The sequence below is a fragment of the Lolium rigidum genome, chromosome 3 (assembly GCF_022539505.1).
Source record: "Lolium rigidum isolate FL_2022 chromosome 3, APGP_CSIRO_Lrig_0.1, whole genome shotgun sequence".
Classification (NCBI taxonomy): domain Eukaryota; kingdom Viridiplantae; phylum Streptophyta; class Magnoliopsida; order Poales; family Poaceae; genus Lolium; species Lolium rigidum.
The window spans coordinates 342,021,411-342,043,008 of NC_061510.1; positions in this window are offsets into that span (position 1 = coordinate 342,021,411).

Below are 21,598 nucleotides of genomic sequence, written 5' to 3' on the forward strand. Positions count from 1 at the left end.
ATAAAACATTGGCGCTATGTCCGAGGATGTAGTTGTTGATTACATTACGCACCATACTTAATGCAATTGTCCGTTGCTTTGCAACTTAATACCGGAAGGGGTTCGGACGATAACCCGAAGGTGGACTTTTTAGGCATAGATGCGGTTGGATGGCGGTCTATGTACTTTGTCGTAATGCCCAATTAAATCTCACTATACTTATCATATCATGTATGTGCATTGTTATGCCCTCTCTATTTGTCAATTGCCCGACCGTAATTTGTTCACCCAACATGCTTTTATCTTATGGGAGAGACACCTCTAGTGAACTCGTGGACCCCGGTCCATTCTTTTAATACTCGAAATACAAATCTGCTGCAATACTTGTTTTACTCGTTTTCTCTACAAACAATCATCTTCCACACAATTCGGTTAATCCTTTGTTACAGCAAGCCGGTGAGATTGACAACCTCACTCGTTTCGTTGGGGCAAAGTACTTTGGTTGTGTTGTGCAGGTTCCACGTTGGCACCGGAATCTCCGGTGTTGCGCCGCACTACATCCCGCCGCCATCAACCTTCAACGTGCTTCTTGACTCCTACTCGGTTCGATTAAACCTTGGTTTCTTATCGAGGGAAACTTGCCGCCGTGCGCATCACACCTTCCTCTTGGGGTTCCCAACGGACGTGTCAACTACACGCATCAATTGGCAAATTCACTTTAGCCAAACAGCCCCAAGTTCGTAGGTAGGAGAGTGTTGGTCTTTTCTTTTCCCATTCCTCATATGGGGTAATCTCTTTATTCTTGGTTCGAACACGGTTTAGGACATGACACGAAGTCAATATAGCCTCCCCCACCATTCCTTGGATAAACCCGAAACATCTAACATGGCGTTAACTAAATCTGTTAGAGTACGGTTTTTCCTTTCCACAATCCCATTGGATTGTGGGGAATTGGGAGGCATCCTCTCATGGATTATACCATGTTCCGCACAGAATAAATTGAACTCATTAGAAAAGTACTCTCCACCACGATCGGACCGAACCCTTTTTTATCTTTCTTTCAAGTTGGTTCTGAACTTCAGCCTTATAGATTTTAAAGAAATCAAGAGCCTCATATTTAGTTTTCGGGAGATACACATAACAGTACCTAGTGGAATCATCAATCAAAGTCATGAAATATTTCTTTCCACCTTTTGTCAACTCACCATTCATCTCACATAGATCTGAATGTATGAGCTCTAGTGGTGCCAAGTTTCTTTCCTTCGCAGGCTTGTGAGGCTTGCGAGGCTGCTTTGCTTGCACACAAGCATGACACTTAGAGCCTTTGACAAAGGTGAATTTCGGAATTAAACTCATATCAGCAAGCCGCGTCATACAACCGAAATTAACATGACAAAGTCGTGAATGCTAGTTTCATTAACACTAGTGCTTACATGGTTCACAACATTATCACAGAAGTCTTCTAGAGAGAAGCGAAGCATTCCCTCACATTCATAACCCTTTCCAACAAAAGTTCCATACTTAGACAGTACAACTTTATTGGACTCAAATACCAACTTAAACCCATCTTTCATAAGACGGGAGCCACTAACGAGATTCTTCTTGATAGAAGGGACATGCAGCACGTTCTTTAGTTGCACGATCTTTCCCGAAGTAAACTTCAGATCTACCGTGCTAACACCACGAACAGTAGCATGTAACCCATTCCCCATCATCACTGAGGAACCTCGGGCCTGATAAGAGGTAAACATGGAGATGTCAGCACACACATGAACATTAGCACCTGTATCAACCCACCATTCCGTGGGCTGAAACACCGAAAGAACAGATAGGTAACATATTACCATACCCTGTAGTTCCTTCGTCTGTGTTGCCAATGACCATGCTGACAGAATTTGAGTTCTGTCCAGCTTGACATTTCTTTCCTTTGCGTTGTGGACAACGATTGGCCCAATGGCCAGTCTCGCCACACACCCAGCAAGGATCTTTCTTCTCCGTTTTCCCCTTCTTCTTGACGTTGGTAGTCTGGGAGACTCCCTTGTTCTTTCCCTTGGACTTGTGGGCATTTTTCTGCACCATATTGGCAGCAGAACGTCCATCGGTTCCTCCAGTGTGTTTGTCTTTTGCCCTCGCTTTCACCTCAACATCTAGAGAGCCCGTGATATTCTCAACAGAAAACTCATGCCTCTGATATTTTAGAGAAGTGGCAAAGTTCCTCCATGAAGGGGGAAGCTTAGCGACAATGCATCCCGCGACAAACTTGTCCGTAGCACACACTTGAGAAGCTCAAGTTCTTTGCCATGATCTGTATCTCATGAGCCTGTTCTACTACAGATCGGTTCTCAACCATTCTGTAGTCATTGAACTGCTCCATAGCATACAGTTCACCTCTGGCATCGGCAGCACCAAACTTACGTCCAGTGCATCCCACAGTTCCTTCCCATTTCGTATGTGCAGATAAGTATCAACCAACTTGTCTCCAAGCACACTTAGGACGGCACCCACAAAGACTACGGTGGCATCCCCGAATGCTTTATCCTCTTCAGGAGTAAGCGGACCTCTGGGAGTACCTTCCGCAACTCGGTGCACGCCCATAGAAGTGAGCCAGAAGAGGATCTTACTCTGCCATCTCTTGAAATGAGAACCCGTAAACGGGCTCGGTTTAAGAGCAGCAGCAAAACCAGACACGTACCCAACACAGTTGGTGCACCAAGCAAAAATTTAGGCTTCCTTGAGTGTGTCTCGAACTCGAACTCGAGTCACGAAACGCGACGTGCGTGACGTGCCGAGCCGAGCGGAGGAGGAGGAGTGCGCGAGGGCTCCTTCTATTCTCACTCACTTGGAATGACTAGAACAGCAACCCTTATATACCACTCCAACTCTCTCCCAACTAGCAATGTGGGACTAAACTTTGTCCCCCAAGGCTGTCCCAAGCTGCCAACGTGATGGGCCTTGAGATTTCAGGAATTGTAGACTATATGAGCTGCCTAACTGGGCCGCAGCCCATCTACATTCAACAACTTGATGCTAATATAGATGTATCTAGACACATTTTAGTTGTACATACGTCTATTTTCACATCAAATAATATTGATTAGAGGGAGTATTTAATACTCAAGTATTTTTAGAAACTGAAGCTATACTTAGGAAATACTTTCATGAAAACCAAGCCTTAACACTTGCATCGCCGAGTCCTGGTGAACACCCAACGACATGCACTGATACGAGGGTGACATACAAATAATGTATACCAAACTTGCTTTAAATTGATACTCTCCTGGTTACAAATTAATTGAACTTATATACTCATGTTTTTAATAAAAGGATGTCTTAGATTTATCTCTAAATTTAGCTAAATCTAAGATATTCTCTTACAGAGAAAGGAAACAATTTTTCGATTGAGCAAATAGCAAAAGTCACCACAATTTGTTTTGAAACGAAGAAAAACCCACACAATTTAGGCAAAGTTAACAACACTTCATGAAAAACAACCTGTGATGCATTGTTGTGGGGCCCTTGACAATCGTGGTGGCAGTCTTTTTGTTTTTCCAATTTACCTTTTTTTACAGTTTTGGAAGTTATATAACTTCGTCATGAGTGAATTAATACCTATGAGGAATCTAATAAAACCCATCATGTGTTGAAGATGTTTATAAACTTGGTCAAAATTCAATAAATTTCACTTAGTGCCAACATAAAACTTGATTAATTTTAAGTCGAGGGAGTAAATGTTTGGAATTCACTAGCTCGTGATCATGTCTTATTTAGAGACGACCGGTGCCAAGCGCTCACTTTGGAGAAGGCCGCCTTGGTTCTTTACCAATGTATTATGCTCATCCATCCTTACCTCCATCCGAAGTCTTTAATACTTGTCTAAACCAACTTCATTGTCGGCCTCGTTGTCTAAAATGAGCAATGAGCCTAAATACCGATTCGCAATTAGAGGGCAAATAAGTTTACCAACTTTTAAGGTATGATATGTGCAAACTTTAAATAGTATCATAATTTTAGCCTCTAGAGCTTAATCAAGTCCGGAAGAAATACCGGAACACCATGCCTACCATCATCACCACTTAAAAATAGCACATGGAGCACTCATATTTTCCATTTTTGTCGGTTATACCCTTCTTCGTTAGTAGTTACTTTTAAAGAAGGAAAATGTGGATGATCGATACCCCTCCTACCTCCGCACGCGCACATCTCCTCCACTTCGGTGCGCGCCACAAGGGTGTCCACGAAAAAACAACTCAACCTTATATCTTTCTCATTTCATCTTCCTAGCAGCGTTCATACCCCCACACCGTACCATCCACCGCCCATATCGGTGCTACCCATCCCAAATCAGCCGCCCACATCCGTGCACTAGCATCGAACTTCCGAGACCTCCTTTCACCATCGTCCTCTAGATCCCTATCTCTAGCGTCGGTCCTCTCCATCTCCGTCGCTCGACTCAATAACACCCCTACCGCCCTTGCCCCCCGATCCCGCACCCCCCTCGCCGGCCGTATGCCCCAACACCGCGTCACATGCGGTCTAGCTAACACCATCGATGTTGCCGCTGCTGCAAGTGCCCACCGACAGAGGTAGAAACGCGTGGGGCGAAGCTGAAAAGAACAGACAAAATGTTGCAAACACCTACCGGTACAATAGGAAGCGAACGGGGGTGGATCCGGAAAGAAGAATTACCGACGTTGCGGGTGAGCATGGGTAGAGCTAGAAGTGCCCGACAACAGATCTGCATAGGACCATCGCCATTGCTGCAAGCGACCACAAGCGAATTTCGAAGCGGTTGGCGACGGAGCTCCAAAGGACCATCGTCGTTGCTGCAATCGGCAACCCTACCGCTGCATCGACGACTACAGTGGCTCAAAGAGAGGGAAGGTGATTTCATTGCTTTATTTTTTTTTATCTAATAACTACTTAGTTAAGTGAAACAAAATGATTTTATTCGAGAGGCGCAATAGCAAAAGCGGAATTTAGGCACGCGCCCATGCCGCTAACCTACAAACGCTTAAGATTCCTAGATTAGGATACAAAGAAAGATTGGTTGTAACCGCACAATGTGAATAAGTCTTTAAAATAATTATCCTAATCTCAATGCAACAAACCTATGGAGGAGGGTACGCACAAGCATATGTTCAAAAAAATACACACCGATCATGATGACAATGCATGTAAGACTAAGATCTTATTTTGTGCAGATGGACCGTGCGCTTAGGAGCGGGTTATCAGTGGTGGAAATTGGGACGGAGCTAGTAGGGTGGAAGGGAGGGCTCTCCACCTTAAAATTGGTTGTGCTAGTCTGATACATATTGCCTACAAAATGAAGAAAAAAAAGTCATACACCGAAGTGAAATGCACTAATGTCCAGTAGCTTTATGCAATGTCCAGAAGTGTTAAGAATGATTGTGTCACCTCTGAACATGTGAATTTTTATTATGCACTAACCCTCTAATGAGTTGTTTCGAGTTTGGTGTGGAGGAAGTTTTCAAGGATCAAGAGAGGAGTATGATGCAATATGATCAAGGAGAGTGAAAGCTCTAAGCTTGGGGATGCCCCGGTGGTTCACCCCTGCATATTTTAAGAAGACTCAAGCGTCTAAGCTTGGGGATGCCCAAGGCATCCCCTTCTTCATCGACAACATTATCGAGTTCCTCCCCCGAAACTATATTTTTATTCCGTCACATCTTATGTACTTTGCTTGGAGCGTCGGTTTGTTTTTGTTTTTGTTTTGTTTGAATAAAATGGATCCTAGCATTCACTTTATGGGAGAGAGACACGCTCCGATGTAGCATATGGACAAATATGTCCTTAGGCTCTACTCATAGTATTCATGGCGAAGTTTCTTCTTCGTTAAATTGTTATATGGTTGGAATTGGAAAATGCTACATGTAGTAACTCTAAAATGTCTTGGATAATTTGATACTTGGCAATTGTTGTGCTCATGTTTAAGCTCTTGCATCATATACTTTGCACCCATTAATGAAGAAATACTTAGAGCTTGCTAATTTGGTTTGCATATTTGGTTTCTCTAGAGTCTAGATAACATCTAGTATTGAGTTTTGAACAAGAAGGAAGACGGTATGGAGTCTTATAATGTTTACAATATGTCTTTTATGTGAGTTTTGTCTGTACCGTTCATCCTTGTGTTTGTTTCAAATAACCTTGCTAGCCTAAACCTTGTATCGAGAGGGAATACTTCTCATGCATCCAAAATCCTTGAGCCAACCACTATGCCATTTGTGTCCACCATACCTACCTACTACATGGTATTTATCCGCCATTCCAAAGTAAATTGCTTGAGTGCTACCTTTAAAATTCCATCATTCACCTTTGCAATATATAGCTCATGGGACAAATAGCTTAAAAACTATTGTGGTATTGAATATGTACTTATGCACTTTATCTCTTATTAAGTTGCTTGTTGTGCGATAACCATGCTTCTGGGGACGCCATCAACTATTCTTTGTTGAATATCATGTGAGTTGCTATGCATGTCCGTCTTGTCTGAAGTAAGAGAGATCTACCACCTTTATGGTTGGAGCATGCATATTGTTAGAGAAAAACATTGGGCCGCTAACTAAAGCCATGATGCATGGTGGAAGTTTCAGTTTTGGACACATATTCTCAATCTCATATGAGAATAATAATTGTTGCCACATGCTTATGCATTAAAGAGGAGTCCATTATCTGTTGTCCATGTTGTCCCGGTATGGATGTCTAAGTTGAGAATAATCAAAAGCGAGAAATCCAAAATGCGAGCTTTCTCCTTAGACCTTTGTACAGGCGGCATGGAGGTACCCCATTGTGACACTTGGTTAAAACATGTGCATTGTAAAGATCCGGTAGTCCAAGCTAATTAGGACAAGGTGCGGGCACTATTAGTATGCTATGCATGAGGCTTGCAACTTGTAAGATATAATGTACATAACTCATATGCTTTATTACTACCGTTGACAAAATTGTTTCATGTTTTCAAAATAAAAGCTCTAGCACAAATATAGCAATCGATGCTTTCCTCTTTGAAGGACCATTCTCTTTTACTTTTATGTTGAGTCGGTTCACCTATCTCTCTCCACCTCAAGAAGCAAACACTTGTGTGAACTGTGCATTGATTCCTACATACTTGCATATTGTACTTGTTATATTACTCTATGTTGACAATTATCCATGAGATATACATGTTACAAGTTGAAAGCAACCGCTGAAACTTAATCTTCCTTTGTGTTGCTTCAATACCTTTACTTTGATTTATTGCTTTATGAGTTAACTCTTATGCAAGACTTATTAATACTTGTCTTGAAGTACTATTCATGAAAAGTCTTTGCTTTATGATTCACTTGTTTACTCATGTCATTACCATTGTTTTGATCGCTGCATCCACTACATATGTTTACAAATAGTATGATCAAGGTTATGATGGCATGTCACTTCAGAAATTATCTTTGTTATCGTTTTACCTGCTCGGGACGAGCAGTAACTAAGCTTGGGGATGCTTGATACGTCTCCGACGTATCGATAATTTCTTATGTTCTATGCCAAATTATTGATGATACCTACATGTTTTATGCACACTTTATGTCATATTCGTGCATTTTCCGGAACTAACCTATTAACAAGATGCCGAAGTGCCGGTTCTCGTTTTCTGCTGTTTTTGGTTTCGAAATCCTAGTAACGAAATATTCTCGGAATTGGACGAAACGAAGACCCGGGGGCCTATTTTGCCACGAACCTTCCGGAAGACCGAAGAGCATACGAAGTGGGGCCACGAGGTGGCGACACCACATGGCGGCGCGGCTAAGGGGGCCCGCGCCGCCCTATGGTGTGGGCCCCTCGTCGGGCCCCCGACTCGCCCTTCCGCCTACTTAAAGCCTCCGTCGCGAAACCCCCGATGCGAAAAACCACGATACGGAAAACCTTACCGAGACGCCGCCGCCGCCGATCCCATCTCGGGGATTCTCGGAGATCTCCTCCGGCACCCTGCCGGAGAGGGGATTCATCTCCCGGAGGACTCTACACCGCCATGGTCGCCTCCGGAGTGATGAGTGAGTAGTTCACCCCTGGACTATGGGTCCATAGCAGTAGCTAGATGGTTGTCTTCTCCTCATTGTGCTTCATTGTTGGATCTTGTGAGCTGCCTAACATGATCAAGATCATCTATCCGTAATACTCTATGTTGTGTTTGTCGGGATCCGATGGATAGAGAATACCATGTTATGTTAATTATCAAGTTATTTCATATGTGTTGTTTATGATCTTGCATGCTCTCCGTTACTAGTAGAGGCTCTGGCCAAGTTTTTGCTTTTAACTCCAAGAGGGAGTATTTATGCTCGATAGTGGGTTCATGCCCGCATTGACACCGGGACAAGTGATGAAATTCTAAGGTTGTGTTGTGCTTGTTGCCACTAGGGATAAAACATTGGCGCTATGTCCGAGGATGTAGTTGTTGATTACATTACGCACCATACTTAATGCAATTGTCTCGTTGCTTTGCAACTTAATACTGGAAGGGGTTCGGACGATAACCTGAAGGTGGACTTTTTAGGCATAGATGCGGTTGGATGGCGGTCTATGTACTTTGTCGTAATGCCCAATTAAATCTCACTATACTTATCATATCATGTATGTGCATTGTTATGCCCTCTCTATTTGTCAATTGCCCGACCGTAATTTGTTCACCCAACATGCTTTTATCTTATGGGAGAGACACCTCTAGTGAACTGTGGACCCCGGTCCATTCTTTTAATACTCGAAATACAAATCTGCTGCAATACTTGTTTTACTCGTTTTCTCTCGCAAACAATCATCTTCCACACAATTCGGTTAATCCTTTGTTACAGCAAGCCGGTGAGATTGACAACCTCACTCGTTTCGTTGGGGCAAAGTACTTTGGTTGTGTTGTGCAGGTTCCACGTTGGCGCCGGAATCTCCGGTGTTGCGCCGCACTACATCCCGCCGCCATCAACCTTCAACGTGCTTCTTGACTCCTACTGGTTCGATTAAACCTTGGTTTCTTACTGAGGGAAACTTGCCGCTGTGCGCATCACACCTTCCTCTTGGGGTTCCCAACGGACGTGTCAACTACACGCATCAATTGGCAAATTCACTTTAGCCAAACAGCCCCAAGTTCGTAGGTAGGAGAGTGTTGGTCTTTTCTTTTCCCATTCCTCATATGGGGTAATCTCTTTATTCTTGGTTCGAACACGGTTTAGGACATGACACGAAGTCAATATAGCCTCCCCCCACCATTCCTTGGATAAACCCGAAACATCTAACATGGCGTTAACTAAATCTGTTAGAGTACGGTTTTTCCTTTCCACAATCCCATTGGATTGTGGGGAATTGGGAGGCATCCTCTCATGGATTATACCATGTTCCGCACAGAATAAATTGAACTCATTAGAAAAGTACTCTCCACCACGATCGGACCGAACCCTTTTTTATCTTTCTTTCAAGTTGGTTCTGAACTTCAGCCTTATAGATTTTAAAGAAATCAAGAGCCTCATCTTTAGTTTTCAGGAGATACACATAACAGTACCTAGTGGAATCATCAATCAAAGTCATGAAATATTTCTTTCCACCTTTTGTCAACTCACCATTCATCTCACATAGATCCGAATGTATGAGCTCTAGTGGTGCCAAGTTTCTTTCCTTCGCAGGCTTGTGAGGCTTGCGAGGCTGCTTTGCTTGCACACAAGCATGACACTTAGAGCCTTTGACAAAGGTGAATTTCGGAATTAAACTCATATCAGCAAGCCGCGTCATACAACCGAAATTAACATGACAAAGTCGTGAATGCCAAACATTAGTTTCATTAACACTAGTGCTTACATGGTTCACAACATTATCACAGAAGTCTTCTAGAGAGAAGCGAAGCATTCCCTCACATTCATAACCCTTTCCAACAAAAGTTCCATACTTAGACAGTACAACTTTATTGGACTCAAATACCAACTTAAACCCATCTTTCATAAGACGGGAGCCACTAACGAGATTCTTCTTGATAGAAGGGACATGCAAGCACGTTCTTTAGTTGCACGATCTTTCCCGAAGTAAACTTCAGATCTACCGTGCTAACACCACGAACAGTAGCATGTAACCCATTCCCCATCATCACTGAGGAACCTCGGGCCTGATAAGAGGTAAACATGGAGATGTCAGCACACACATGAACATTAGCACCTGTATCAACCCACCATTCCGTGGGCTGAAACACCGAAAGAACAGTAGGTAACATATTACCATACCCTGTAGTTCCTTCGTCTGTGTTGCCAATGACCATGCTGACAGAATTTGAGTTCTGTCCAGCTTGACATTTCTTTCCTTTGCGTTGTGGACAACGATTGGCCCAATGGCCAGTCTCGCCACACACCCAGCAAGGATCTTTCTTCTCCGTTTTCCCCTTCTTCTTGATGTTGGTAGTCTGGGAGACTCCCTTGTTCTTTCCCTTGGACTTGTGGGCATTTTTCTGCACCATATTGGCAGCAGAACGTCCATCGGTTCCTCCAGTGTGTTTGTCTTTTGCCCTCGCTTTCACCTCAACATCTAGAGAGCCCGTGATATTCTCAACAGAAAACTCATGCCTCTGATATTTTAGAGAAGTGGCAAAGTTCCTCCATGAAGGGGGAAGCTTAGCGACAATGCATCCCGCGACAAACTTGTCCGTAGCACACACTTGAGAAGCTCAAGTTCCTTTGCCATGATCTGTATCTCATGAGCCTGTTCTACTACAGATCGGTTCTCAACCATTCTGTAGTCATTGAACTGCTCCATAGCATACAGTTCACCTCTGGCATCGGCAGCACCAAACTTACGTCCAGTGCATCCCACAGTTCCTTCCCATTTCGTATGTGCAGATAAGTATCAACCAACTTGTCTCCAAGCACACTTAGGACGGCACCCACAAAGACTACGGTGGCATCCCCGAATGCTTTATCCTCTTCAGGAGTAAGCGGACCTCTGGGAGTACCTTCCGCAACTCGGTGCACGCCCATAGAAGTGAGCCAGAAGAGGGTCTTACTCTGCCATCTCTTGAAATGAGAACCCGTAAACGGGCTCGGTTTAAGAGCAGCAGCAAAACCAGACACGTACCCAACACAGTTGGTGCACCAAGCAAAAATTTAGGCTTCCTTGAGTGTGTCTCGAACTCGAACTCGAGTCACGAAACGCGACGTGCGTGACGTGCCGAGCCGAGCGGAGGAGGAGGAGTGCGCGAGGGCTCCTTCTATTCTCACTCACTTGGAATGACTAGAACAGCAGCCCTTATATACCACTCCAACTCTCTCCCAACTAGCAATGTGGGACTAAACTTTGTCCCCCAAGGCTGTCCCAAGCTGCCAACGTGATGGGCCTTGAGATTTCAGGAATTGTAGACTATATGAGCTGCCTAACTGGGCCGCAGCCCATCTACATTCAACAACTTGATGCTAATATAGATGTATCTAGACACATTTTAGTTGTACATACGTCTATTTTCACATCAAATAATATTGATTAGAAGGAGTATTTAATACTCAAGTATTTTTAGAAACTGAAGCTATACTTAGGAAATACTTTCATGAAAACCAAGCCTTAACACTTGCATCGCCGAGTCCTGGTGAACACCCAACGACATGCACTGATACGAGGGTGACATACAAATAATGTATACCAAACTTGCTTTAAATTGATACTCTCCTGGTTACAAATTAATTGAACTTATATACTCATGTTTTTTTTAATAAAAGGATGTCTTAGATTTATCTCTAAATTTAGCTAAATCTAAGATATTCTCTTACAGAGAAAGGAAACAATTTTTCGATTGAGCAAATAGCAAAAGTCACCACAATTTGTTTTGAAACGAAGAAAAACCCACACAATTTAGGCAAAGTTAACAACACTTCATGAAAAACAACCTGTGATGCATTGTTGTGGGGCCCTTGACAATCGTGGTGGCAGTCTTTTTGTTTTTCCAATTTACCTTTTTTTACAGTTTTGGAAGTTATATAACTTCGTCATGAGTGAATTAATACCTATGAGGAATCTAATAAAACCCATCATGTGTTGAAGATGTTTATAAACTTGGTCAAAATTCAATAAATTTCACTTAGTGCCAACATAAAACTTGATTAATTTTAAGTCGAGGGAGTAAATGTTTGGAATTCACTAGCTCGTGATCATGTCTTATTTAGAGACGACCGGTGCCAAGCGCTCACTTTGGAGAAGGCCGCCTTGGTTCTTTACCAATGTATTATGCTCATCCATCCTTACCTCCATCTGAAGTCTTTAATACTTGTCTAAACCAACTTCATTGTCGGCCTCGTTGTCTAAAATGAGCAATGAGCCTAAATACTGATTCGCAATTAGAGGGCAAATAAGTTTACCAACTTTTAAGGTATGATATGTGCAAACTTTAAATAGTATCATAATTTTAGCCTCTAGAGCTTAATCAAGTCTGGAAGAAATACCGGAACACCATGCCTACCATCATCACCACTTAAAAATAGCACATGGAGCACTCATATTTTCCATTTTTGTCGGTTATACCCTTCTTCGTTAGTAGTTACTTTTAAAGAAGGAAAATGTGGATGATCGATACCCCTCCTACCTCCGCACGCGCACATCTCCTCCACTTCGGTGCGCGCCACAAGGGTGTCCACGAAAAAACAACTCAACCTTATATCTTTCTCATTTCATCTTCCTAGCAGCGTTCATACCCCCACACCGTACCATCCACCGCCCATATCGGTGCTACCCATCCCAAATCAGCCGCCCACATCCGTGCACTAGCATCGAACTTCTGAGACCTCCTTTCACCATCGTCCTCTAGATCCCTATCTCTAGCGTCGGTCCTCTCCATCTCCGTCGCTCGACTCAATAACACCCCTACCGCCCTTGCCCCCCGATCCCGCACCCCCCTCGCCGGCCGTATGCCCCAACACCGCGTCACATGCGGTCTAGCTAACACCATCGATGTTGCCGCTGCTGCAAGTGCCCACCGACAGAGGTAGAAACGCGTGGGGCGAAGCTGAAAAGAACAGCAAAATGTTGCAAACACCTACCGGTACAATAGGAAGCGAACGGGGGTGGATCTGGAAAGAAGAATTACCGACGTTGCAGGTGAGCATGGGTAGAGCTAGAAGTGCCCGACAACAGATCTGCATAGGACCATCGCCATTGCTGCAAGCGACCACAAGCGAATTTCGAAGCGGTTGGCGACGGAGCTCCAAAGGACCATCGTCGTTGCTGCAATCGGCAACCCTACCGCTGCATCGACGACTACAGTGGCTCAAAGAGAGGGAAGGTGATTTCATTGCTTTATTTTTTTTTATCTAATAACTACTTAGTTAAGTGAAACAAAATGATTTTATTCGAGAGGCGCAATAGCAAAAGCGGAATTTAGGCACGCGCCCATGCCGCTAACCTACAAACGCTTAAGATTCCTAGATTAGGATACAAAGAAAGATTGGTTGTAACCGCACAATGTGAATAAGTCTTTAAAATAATTATCCTAATCTCAATGCAACAAACCTATGGAGGAGGGTACGCACAAGCATATGTTCAAAAAAATACACACTGATCATGATGACAATGCATGTAAGACTAAGATCTTATTTTGTGCAGATGGACCGTGCGCTTAGGAGCGGGTTATCAGTGGTGGAAATTGGGACGGAGCTAGTAGGGTGGAAGGGAGGGCTCTCCACCTTAAAATTGGTTGTGCTAGTCTGATACATATTGCCTACAAAATGAAGAAAAAAAAGTCATACACCGAAGTGAAATGCATTAATATTTTTTTTGATTCCTCGCTCTTTCAAACCATAATTTGAACCAATTTGCTTCGCAATCCTAGTGCGAGCGCATCTGCAGGGCCACTCGGCATCAGTCTAATAGAACTAGTGCACCCGAAAATTTCATCGGGACCGCACATCGGCGTTTGTGCTTCCATATCTCGATGAATTTATTGCGCAGTGCCTCTGTTTTCTTTTGTTGCGGCAAATTTGAACGTATTTTACGGGAATACGTGTTTCCATTTTTCTGGAAGCAACGGAATGTATGATTTGGGGAATTCTTAGAGAAAGACACTATCTCCGAAGCAAAGCTCGTTCTATCATACCATTTATAGTAAACATTTTTACTTATTTACAATTGCTTCTATCACTAAATTCTCAACATGTTTTTATTTATACAACATTAATGAACTACCTTAACGTACATTGGACTCCATGTGAATGTTGGCCAAAAATAAAAGAGGACAATTACATTTATTCATGGTATAGTTTTGACACATTTATGTGTATAATATCAGATTATATAAATTTGTTTATTAAGTATCTTTGAACTATCTAAAATGTGTTTCTACATTGCGCAAGTATAGTAGTTCCCTAATAGAGATTTATAGAGTGCACTTCTATAGTTTGATTATGACTAAAGAAATTTCCAGTGTATGAGGTGTAAACAAGTAACTTGGTCGTGAATCCTGCCCAAGAGTAGTGCCTTTTTTTCATTTTATCTGTGTTTTACATTTGTGACATCATGCATCATATTATTGAATACTTTGGATGTGATCTTAATAAATCCTAAATTTATTTTTCTAAACCCTAATTTGTTTCTCTAATTTTTTAAGGTTAAATAAAACCTTCCCCCTTTCTCATGTTTTTAAAATCTTTTTTAATGTTTTGAAAAGTTTGGGTGAACGACAGGTCGTGTTTGATGATGGCGGTGAGCATCACCCTTTCACCCTCCTCAGGTCTTGGCGAAAGATCTCTCGGCGAGTCGTGCCACGAGCAACCCACATTGGACGGGAGAAGCCCCTTGTTTTCGAGGTTTTTGGTTCTGAGGTCTTTGTCGTGGAAGGCTGCCATATTCCATTTGGTGGCTTCTCTTTCCCTTCCTTTGTTGGCTCGCCATTCTTTGTCATCGGATGAGCTCTAGAGCTTTTTTTGGGAGAATATTTGAGCTCAGGCTCGAAACTCGCAATGTTGTGAGCACAGGCCGAGAGGAGGAAGAAGAGCACGGGCCGAGAGCATGGGCCGAGAGAGGCTCGGAACTCGCAATATTGTGAGCACGGGCCGGGAGTAGGAGTGAATGGGGAAATGACCTGATGCCTTTATGTCCAGCGCTCGAAGTGACCATCTAGCCCTACGCGGTAGACGCGGCTTATCGTTGTTAATCGTGTGGATGTGGCCTTGATTTGTGCCACGTGTTTGATATGCGTGCAATAACTTTTGCATGTGTGGATATTTACTGCCCACCTCTTCATATTTTGCACGCGGCAATGATGACCCGGCCAAAAGATCTGCGTAGTCCTGAATCCATGGCAGGCCCGTGAGACTAGATGGCCACATATCTTTGACCTTCTACGATCCGGCGGATTGACATGGGTCACTAAGAGCATCTCCAATCGCGTCCCCCAAACCGTCCCCAAACCGCGCTGGATTGAGCGTTTGAGGGACGTGTTTTATTCGTGCCGCCTTTGGGGGACGTCGCTCCCCAGCCGCGTCCCCCAAACGCCGCCCCCAAACATTTAAAATACTTTTTTTAGCATTTTTATTTCAATTTCCACAAACTAATACATAATTGGGAACGTGGTTTCCACAAACTAATACATAGTTGGAACCGTGGTGGACACAAATATAAAATATTGCAAATAAACTAAACCTAACTAGGCCGTGCATCGGAGGTTTCCTGTGTTCGCTGCTAAGAAAGAACACTCGAGGGCACACCCAGTCATCTAAACTGGAAAATCCAGCGGGAGGATGGTGCCCTTGTTGGTTCTACCGATGAGGCAAACATCCAGAAACCTCCGTGCACGTGTTCGCTGCGAAGAAAGAACACTCAGTCGTCCTCCTCGTCGGTGCTGTCGCCCTGGTAGTCCCGGCGGCACCGCGTCTCGTCGAAGACCTTGACGCTCATGTCCCTGTCGCCGAAGTAGGAGAACAGGAGGATGAAGCCGGCTTGGAGGCTGTGGTGCCGCGCGAACTTCTCCCTGCCGATGTTGAGGTACATCTTGCCGCGCGCGTCGTAGATCACGTCGACGATCCACCGGTAGTAGCCGCACGCAGCCTCCCGTGGATGCATCGTGCGCGGGCGATCGTCGCCGGCGACGTAGTCGGCGAAGGAGTCCGGCAGCCTCTGGATGCCGCGCGGGTCGCTCTTGAGGACGAGAACGAACTCGAACCGCACGTCCGGCTCCACGTCCATCTCCGACGATGATGAAGCCGGCGGCGTGGAAGGCGACGGCGAGCGTTCAGCTCGCCGCGGCCACGACCACGACCACGACCACGGCCGCGAGGTCGGCCTCCGCCTCTACCGGACATAGCGTCGAGTCTTGTTGAGATGGTGGCGGCTAGGGTTTGGGAGAGAGGCGCTAGGGTTTGTGTGTGAGAGGGACGATGAGAGGCGGCCCTTTTATAGGCCGGAGGGAGCCGGGGGAGCGGTGGCGCGCATTAACGCCGGCACGCAGAGCTAGGCGCGATGGGACGCGTCGCTGCGTCGCTGCGGGAACTGCACCGTCGCTGCGTTGCTGCGGGAACTGCACCGCCAATAACTTCCGTCGCGAGGTAGGCGACGGTTAGGTTAAAAATTTATTGTGCCGCTGACGAGTCGGCCCCGCCACTCCCCGCGCGCTTTTCGTTGTGTCCGGCGTCCCCGGTGCGTCCCCTGTGGGACGGGGACGGGCTCGGGGCGCCGGACACCGTATGGGGGCGCGCCGGACAAAAATGGGCTTTGGAGGACGCGGCTGGAACGGTTTTTTTGTCCGGCGCGCCCCAAATCCCTTTGGGGGACGGTTTGGGGGACGCGACTGGAGATGCTCTAACAATGTTGCATTCTTTGCAAGATGTTGCTCAGGTCGGCCTCAATAAGGTTGGCTCATGCATGGTCTTTGAGGAGCGTTGATCAAGCGATGACCTAGACACGTGACCGGTTTCATCATGATTCACGTTGGCTAAAATCGAGTAAAAATTTGTCTTTTCTATTTGAGAAGCCATTCAAGGATCTTTGGTGTCCTCACCAATTCGTTTAAGCCGAATCTTCTTCAAGTACATTGATAAACCAGCTGAAGACCTAGCTTGGAGCGCTCCACGGGCTAATGTCGGGGGCGTACTGATACGTCTCCGACGTATCGATAATTTCTTATGTTCTATGCCATATTATTGATGATACCTACATGTTTTATGCACACTTTATGTCATATTCGTGCATTTTCTGGAACTAACCTATTAACAAGATGCCGAAGTGCCGTTCTCGTTTTCTGCTGTTTTTGGTTTCGAAATCCTAGTAACGAAATATTCTCGGAATTGGACGAAACGAAGACCCGGGGGCCTATTTTTCCACGGAGCTTCCGGAAGACCGAAGAACATACGAAGTGGGGCCACGAGGTGGCGACACCACAAGGCGGCGCGGCCTAGGGGGCCCGCGCCGCCCTATGGTGTGGCCCCCTCGTCGAGCCCCCGACTCTGCCCTTCCGCCTACTTAAAGCCTCCGTCGCGAAACCCCCGATGCGAAAAAACCACGATACGGAAAACCTTACTGAGACGCCGCCGCCGCCGATCCCATCTCGGGGGATTCTGGAGATCTCCTCCGGCACCCTGCCGGAGAGGGGATTCATCTCCGGGAGGACTCTACACCGCCATGGTCGCCTCCGGAGTGATGAGTGAGTAGTTCACCCCCGGACTATGGGTCCATAGCAGTAGCTAGATGGTTGTCTTCTCCTCATTGTGCTTCATTGTTGGATCTTGTGAGCTGCCTAACATGATCAAGATCATCTATCCGTAATTCTATATGTTGTGTTTGTCGGGATCCGATGGATAGAGAATACCATGTCATGTTAATTATCAAGTTATTACATATGTGTTGTTTATGATCTTGCATGCTCTCCGTTACTAGTAGAGGCTCTGGCCAAGTTTTTACTTTTAACTCCAAGAGGGAGTATTTATGCTCGATAGTGGGTTCATGCCCGCATTGACACCGGGACGAAGTGACGAAAGTTCTAAGGTTGTGTTGTGCTCGTTGCCACTAGGGATAAAACATTGGCGCTATGTCCGAGGATGTAGTTGTTGATTACATTACGCACCATACTTAATGCAATTGTCTCGTTGTTAGCAACTTAATACTGGAGGGGGTTCGGATGATAACCTCGAAGGTGGACTTTTTAGGCATAGATGCAGTTGGATGGCGGTCTATGTACTTTGTCGTAATGCCCAATTAAATCTCACTATACTTATCATGTCATGTATGTGCATTGTTATGCCCTCTCTATTTGTCAATTGCCCGACCGTAATTTGTTCACCCAACATGCTTTTATCTTATGGGAGAGACACCTCTAGTGAACTGTGGACCCCGGTCCATTCTTTTAATACTCGAAATACAAATCTGCTGCAATACTTGTTTTTACTATTTTCTCTCGCAAACAATCATCTTCCACACAATACGGTTAATCCTTTGTTACAGCAAGCCGGTGAGATTGACAACCTCACTCGTTTCGTTGGGGCAAAGTACTTTGGTTGTGTTGTGCAGGTTCCACGTTGGCGCCGGAATCTCCGGTGTTGCGCCGCACTACATCCCGCCGCCATCAACCTTCAACGTGCTTCTTGGCTCCTCCTGGTTCGATAAACCTTGGTTTCTTTCCGAGGGAAAACTTGCTGCTGTGCGCATCATACCTTCCTCTTGGGGTTGCCCAACGAACGTGTGAAATACACGCCATCAAGCATATTTTCTGGCGCCGTTGCCGGGGAGATCAAGACACGCTGCAAGGGGAGTCCCCACTTCTCAATCTCTTTACTTTGTTTTTGTCTTGCTTTATTTTATTTACTACTTTGTTTGCTGCATTATATCAAAACACAAAAAAATTAGTTGCTAGCTTTACTTTATTTACTGTCTTGTTTGCTATATCAAAAACACAAAAAAATTAGTTTACTTGCATTTACTTTATCTAGTTTGTCTTATTTACTACTGCTAAAATGGCCAACCCTGAAAATACTAAGTTGTGTGACTTCACTAGCACAAATAATAATGATTTCCTATGCACACCTATTGCTGCACCTGCTACTACAGCAGAATTCTTTGAAATTAAACCTGCTTTACTTAATCTTGTCATGAGAGAGCAATTTTCTCGGTGTTAGTTCCGATGATGCTGCTGCCCATCTCAATAATTTTGTTGAACTATGTGAAATGCAAAAGTATAAAGATGTAGATGGTGACATTATAAAATTAAAATTGTTCCCTTTCTCATTAAGAGGAAGAGCTAAAGATTGGTTGCTATCTCTCGCCTAAGAATAGTATTGATTCCTGGACTAAATGCAAGGATGCTTTTATTGGTAGATATTATCCCCCTGCTAAAATTATATCTTTGAGGAGTAGCATAATGAATTTTAAACAATTAGATAATGAACATGTTGCTCAAGCTTGGGAAAGAATGAAATCTCTCGGTTAAAAATTGCCCAACCCATGGACTGACTACTTGGATGATCATCCAAACCTTCTATGCAGGACTAAATTTTTCTTCGCGGAATTTATTGGATTCAGCTGCTGGAGGTACCTTTATGTCCATCACTCTTGGTGAAGCAACAAAGCTTCTTGATAATATGATGGTTAATTACTCTGAATGGCACACGGAAAGAGCTCCACAAGGTAAGAAGGTAAATTCCGTTGAAGAATCCTCTTCCTTGAATGATAAGGTTGATGCTATTATGTCTATGCTTGCGAATGATAGGACTAATGTTGATCCTAATAATGTTCCATTAGCTTCATTGGTTGCCCAAGAAGAACATGTTGATGTAAACTTCATTAAAAATAATAATTTCAACAACAATGCTTATCGGAACAATTCTAGTAATAACTATAGGCCATATCCTTATAATAATGGTAACGGTTATGCTAATTCTTATGGGAATTCTTACAACAATAATAGGAATACACCCCCTGGACTTGAAGCTATGCTTAAAGAATTTATTAGTACACAAACTGCCTTTAACAAATCTGTTGAGGAAAAGCTCAATAAAATTGATATTCTTGTTTCTAGAGTTGATAGTCTTGCCTCCGATGTTGATCTTTTGAAATCGAAAGTTATGCCTAATATGGATATTGAAAATAAAATTGTTACTACAGCAAATGCCATCCAAGTTAGAATTAATGAGAATATAAGATTAATGGCTGAACTGCGTGCTAGGTGGGATAGAGAAGAAAATGAAAAACTAGCTAAAGAGAAAAATGTAGCTAAAGTTTGGACTATTACCACCACTAGCAATGCTAATTCTTCACATGTTGCTGCACCTCCTACTATCAATGGTAAAATAATTGGTGTTGGCGATGTTTCTACTCCTAGTGCAAAGCGCGCAAAATTACTCGAAACTGCTAAAACCGCTGAAACCGCTTGTGATAAAACTGCTGAAATTTTTTCCAACCTTGGGGATGATAATCCCATTGCTTTAGATTGTAATGATTTAGATTTTGATGATTGCCACATCTCTGAAGTTATAAAGTTCTTGCAAAAACTTGCTAAGAGTCCCAATGCTAGCGCTATAAATTTGGCTTTCACAAAACATATTACAAATGCTCTCATAAAAGCTAGAGAAGAGAAACTAAAACTTGAAACTTCTATTCCTAGAAAGCTAGAGGATGGTTGGGAGCCCATCATTAAAATGAGAGTCAAAGATTTTGATTGTAATGCCTTATGTGATCTTGGTGCAAGTATTTCGTTATGCCTAAAAAAGTCTATGATATGCTTGACTTGCCACCATTGAAAAACTGTTATTTGGATGTTAATCTCGCTGATAATGCTAAAAAGAAACCTTTGGGGAGAGTTGATAATGTTCATATTACGGTTAACAATAACCTTGTCCCCGTTGATTTTGTTGTCTTGGATATTGAATGCAATGCATCTTGCCCCATTATATTGAGAAGACCTTTTCTTCGAACCGTTGGTGCTACTATTGATATGAAGGAAGGTAATATTAAATATCAATTTCCTCTCAAGAAAGGTATGGAACACTTCCCTAGAAAGATAATGAAGTTACCTTATGATTCTATCATTAGAACAAATTATGATGTTGATGCTTCATCTCTCGATGTCACTTGATATACACTTTCGCGCCTAGCCGAAAGGCGTTAAAGAAAAGCGCTTATGGGAGACAACCCATGTTTTTACTCCAGTATTTTTGTTTTATATTTGTGTCTTGGAAGTTGTTTACTACTGTAGCAACCTCTCATTATCTTAGTTTTATGTTTTGTTGTGCCAAGTAAAGTCTTTGATAGTAAAGTAAGTACTAGATTTGGATTACTCGCGCAGTTCCAGCATTTCTTTGCTGTCACGAATCTGGGTCTATCTCCCTGTAGGTAGCTCAGAAAATTAAGCCAATTTACGAGCATGATCCTCAGATATGTACGCAACTTTCATTCAATTTGAGCATTTTCGTTTGAGCAAGTCTGGTGGCCTAATAAAATCCATCTTTACGGACTGTTCTGTTTTGACAGATTCTGTCTTTTATTTCGCATTGCCTCTTTTGCTATGTTGGATGAATTTCTTTGATCCACTAATGTCCAGTAGCTTTATGCAATGTCCAGAAGTGTTAAGAATGATTGTGTCACCTCTGAACATGTGAATTTTTATTATGCACTAACCCTCTAATGAGTTGTTTCGAGT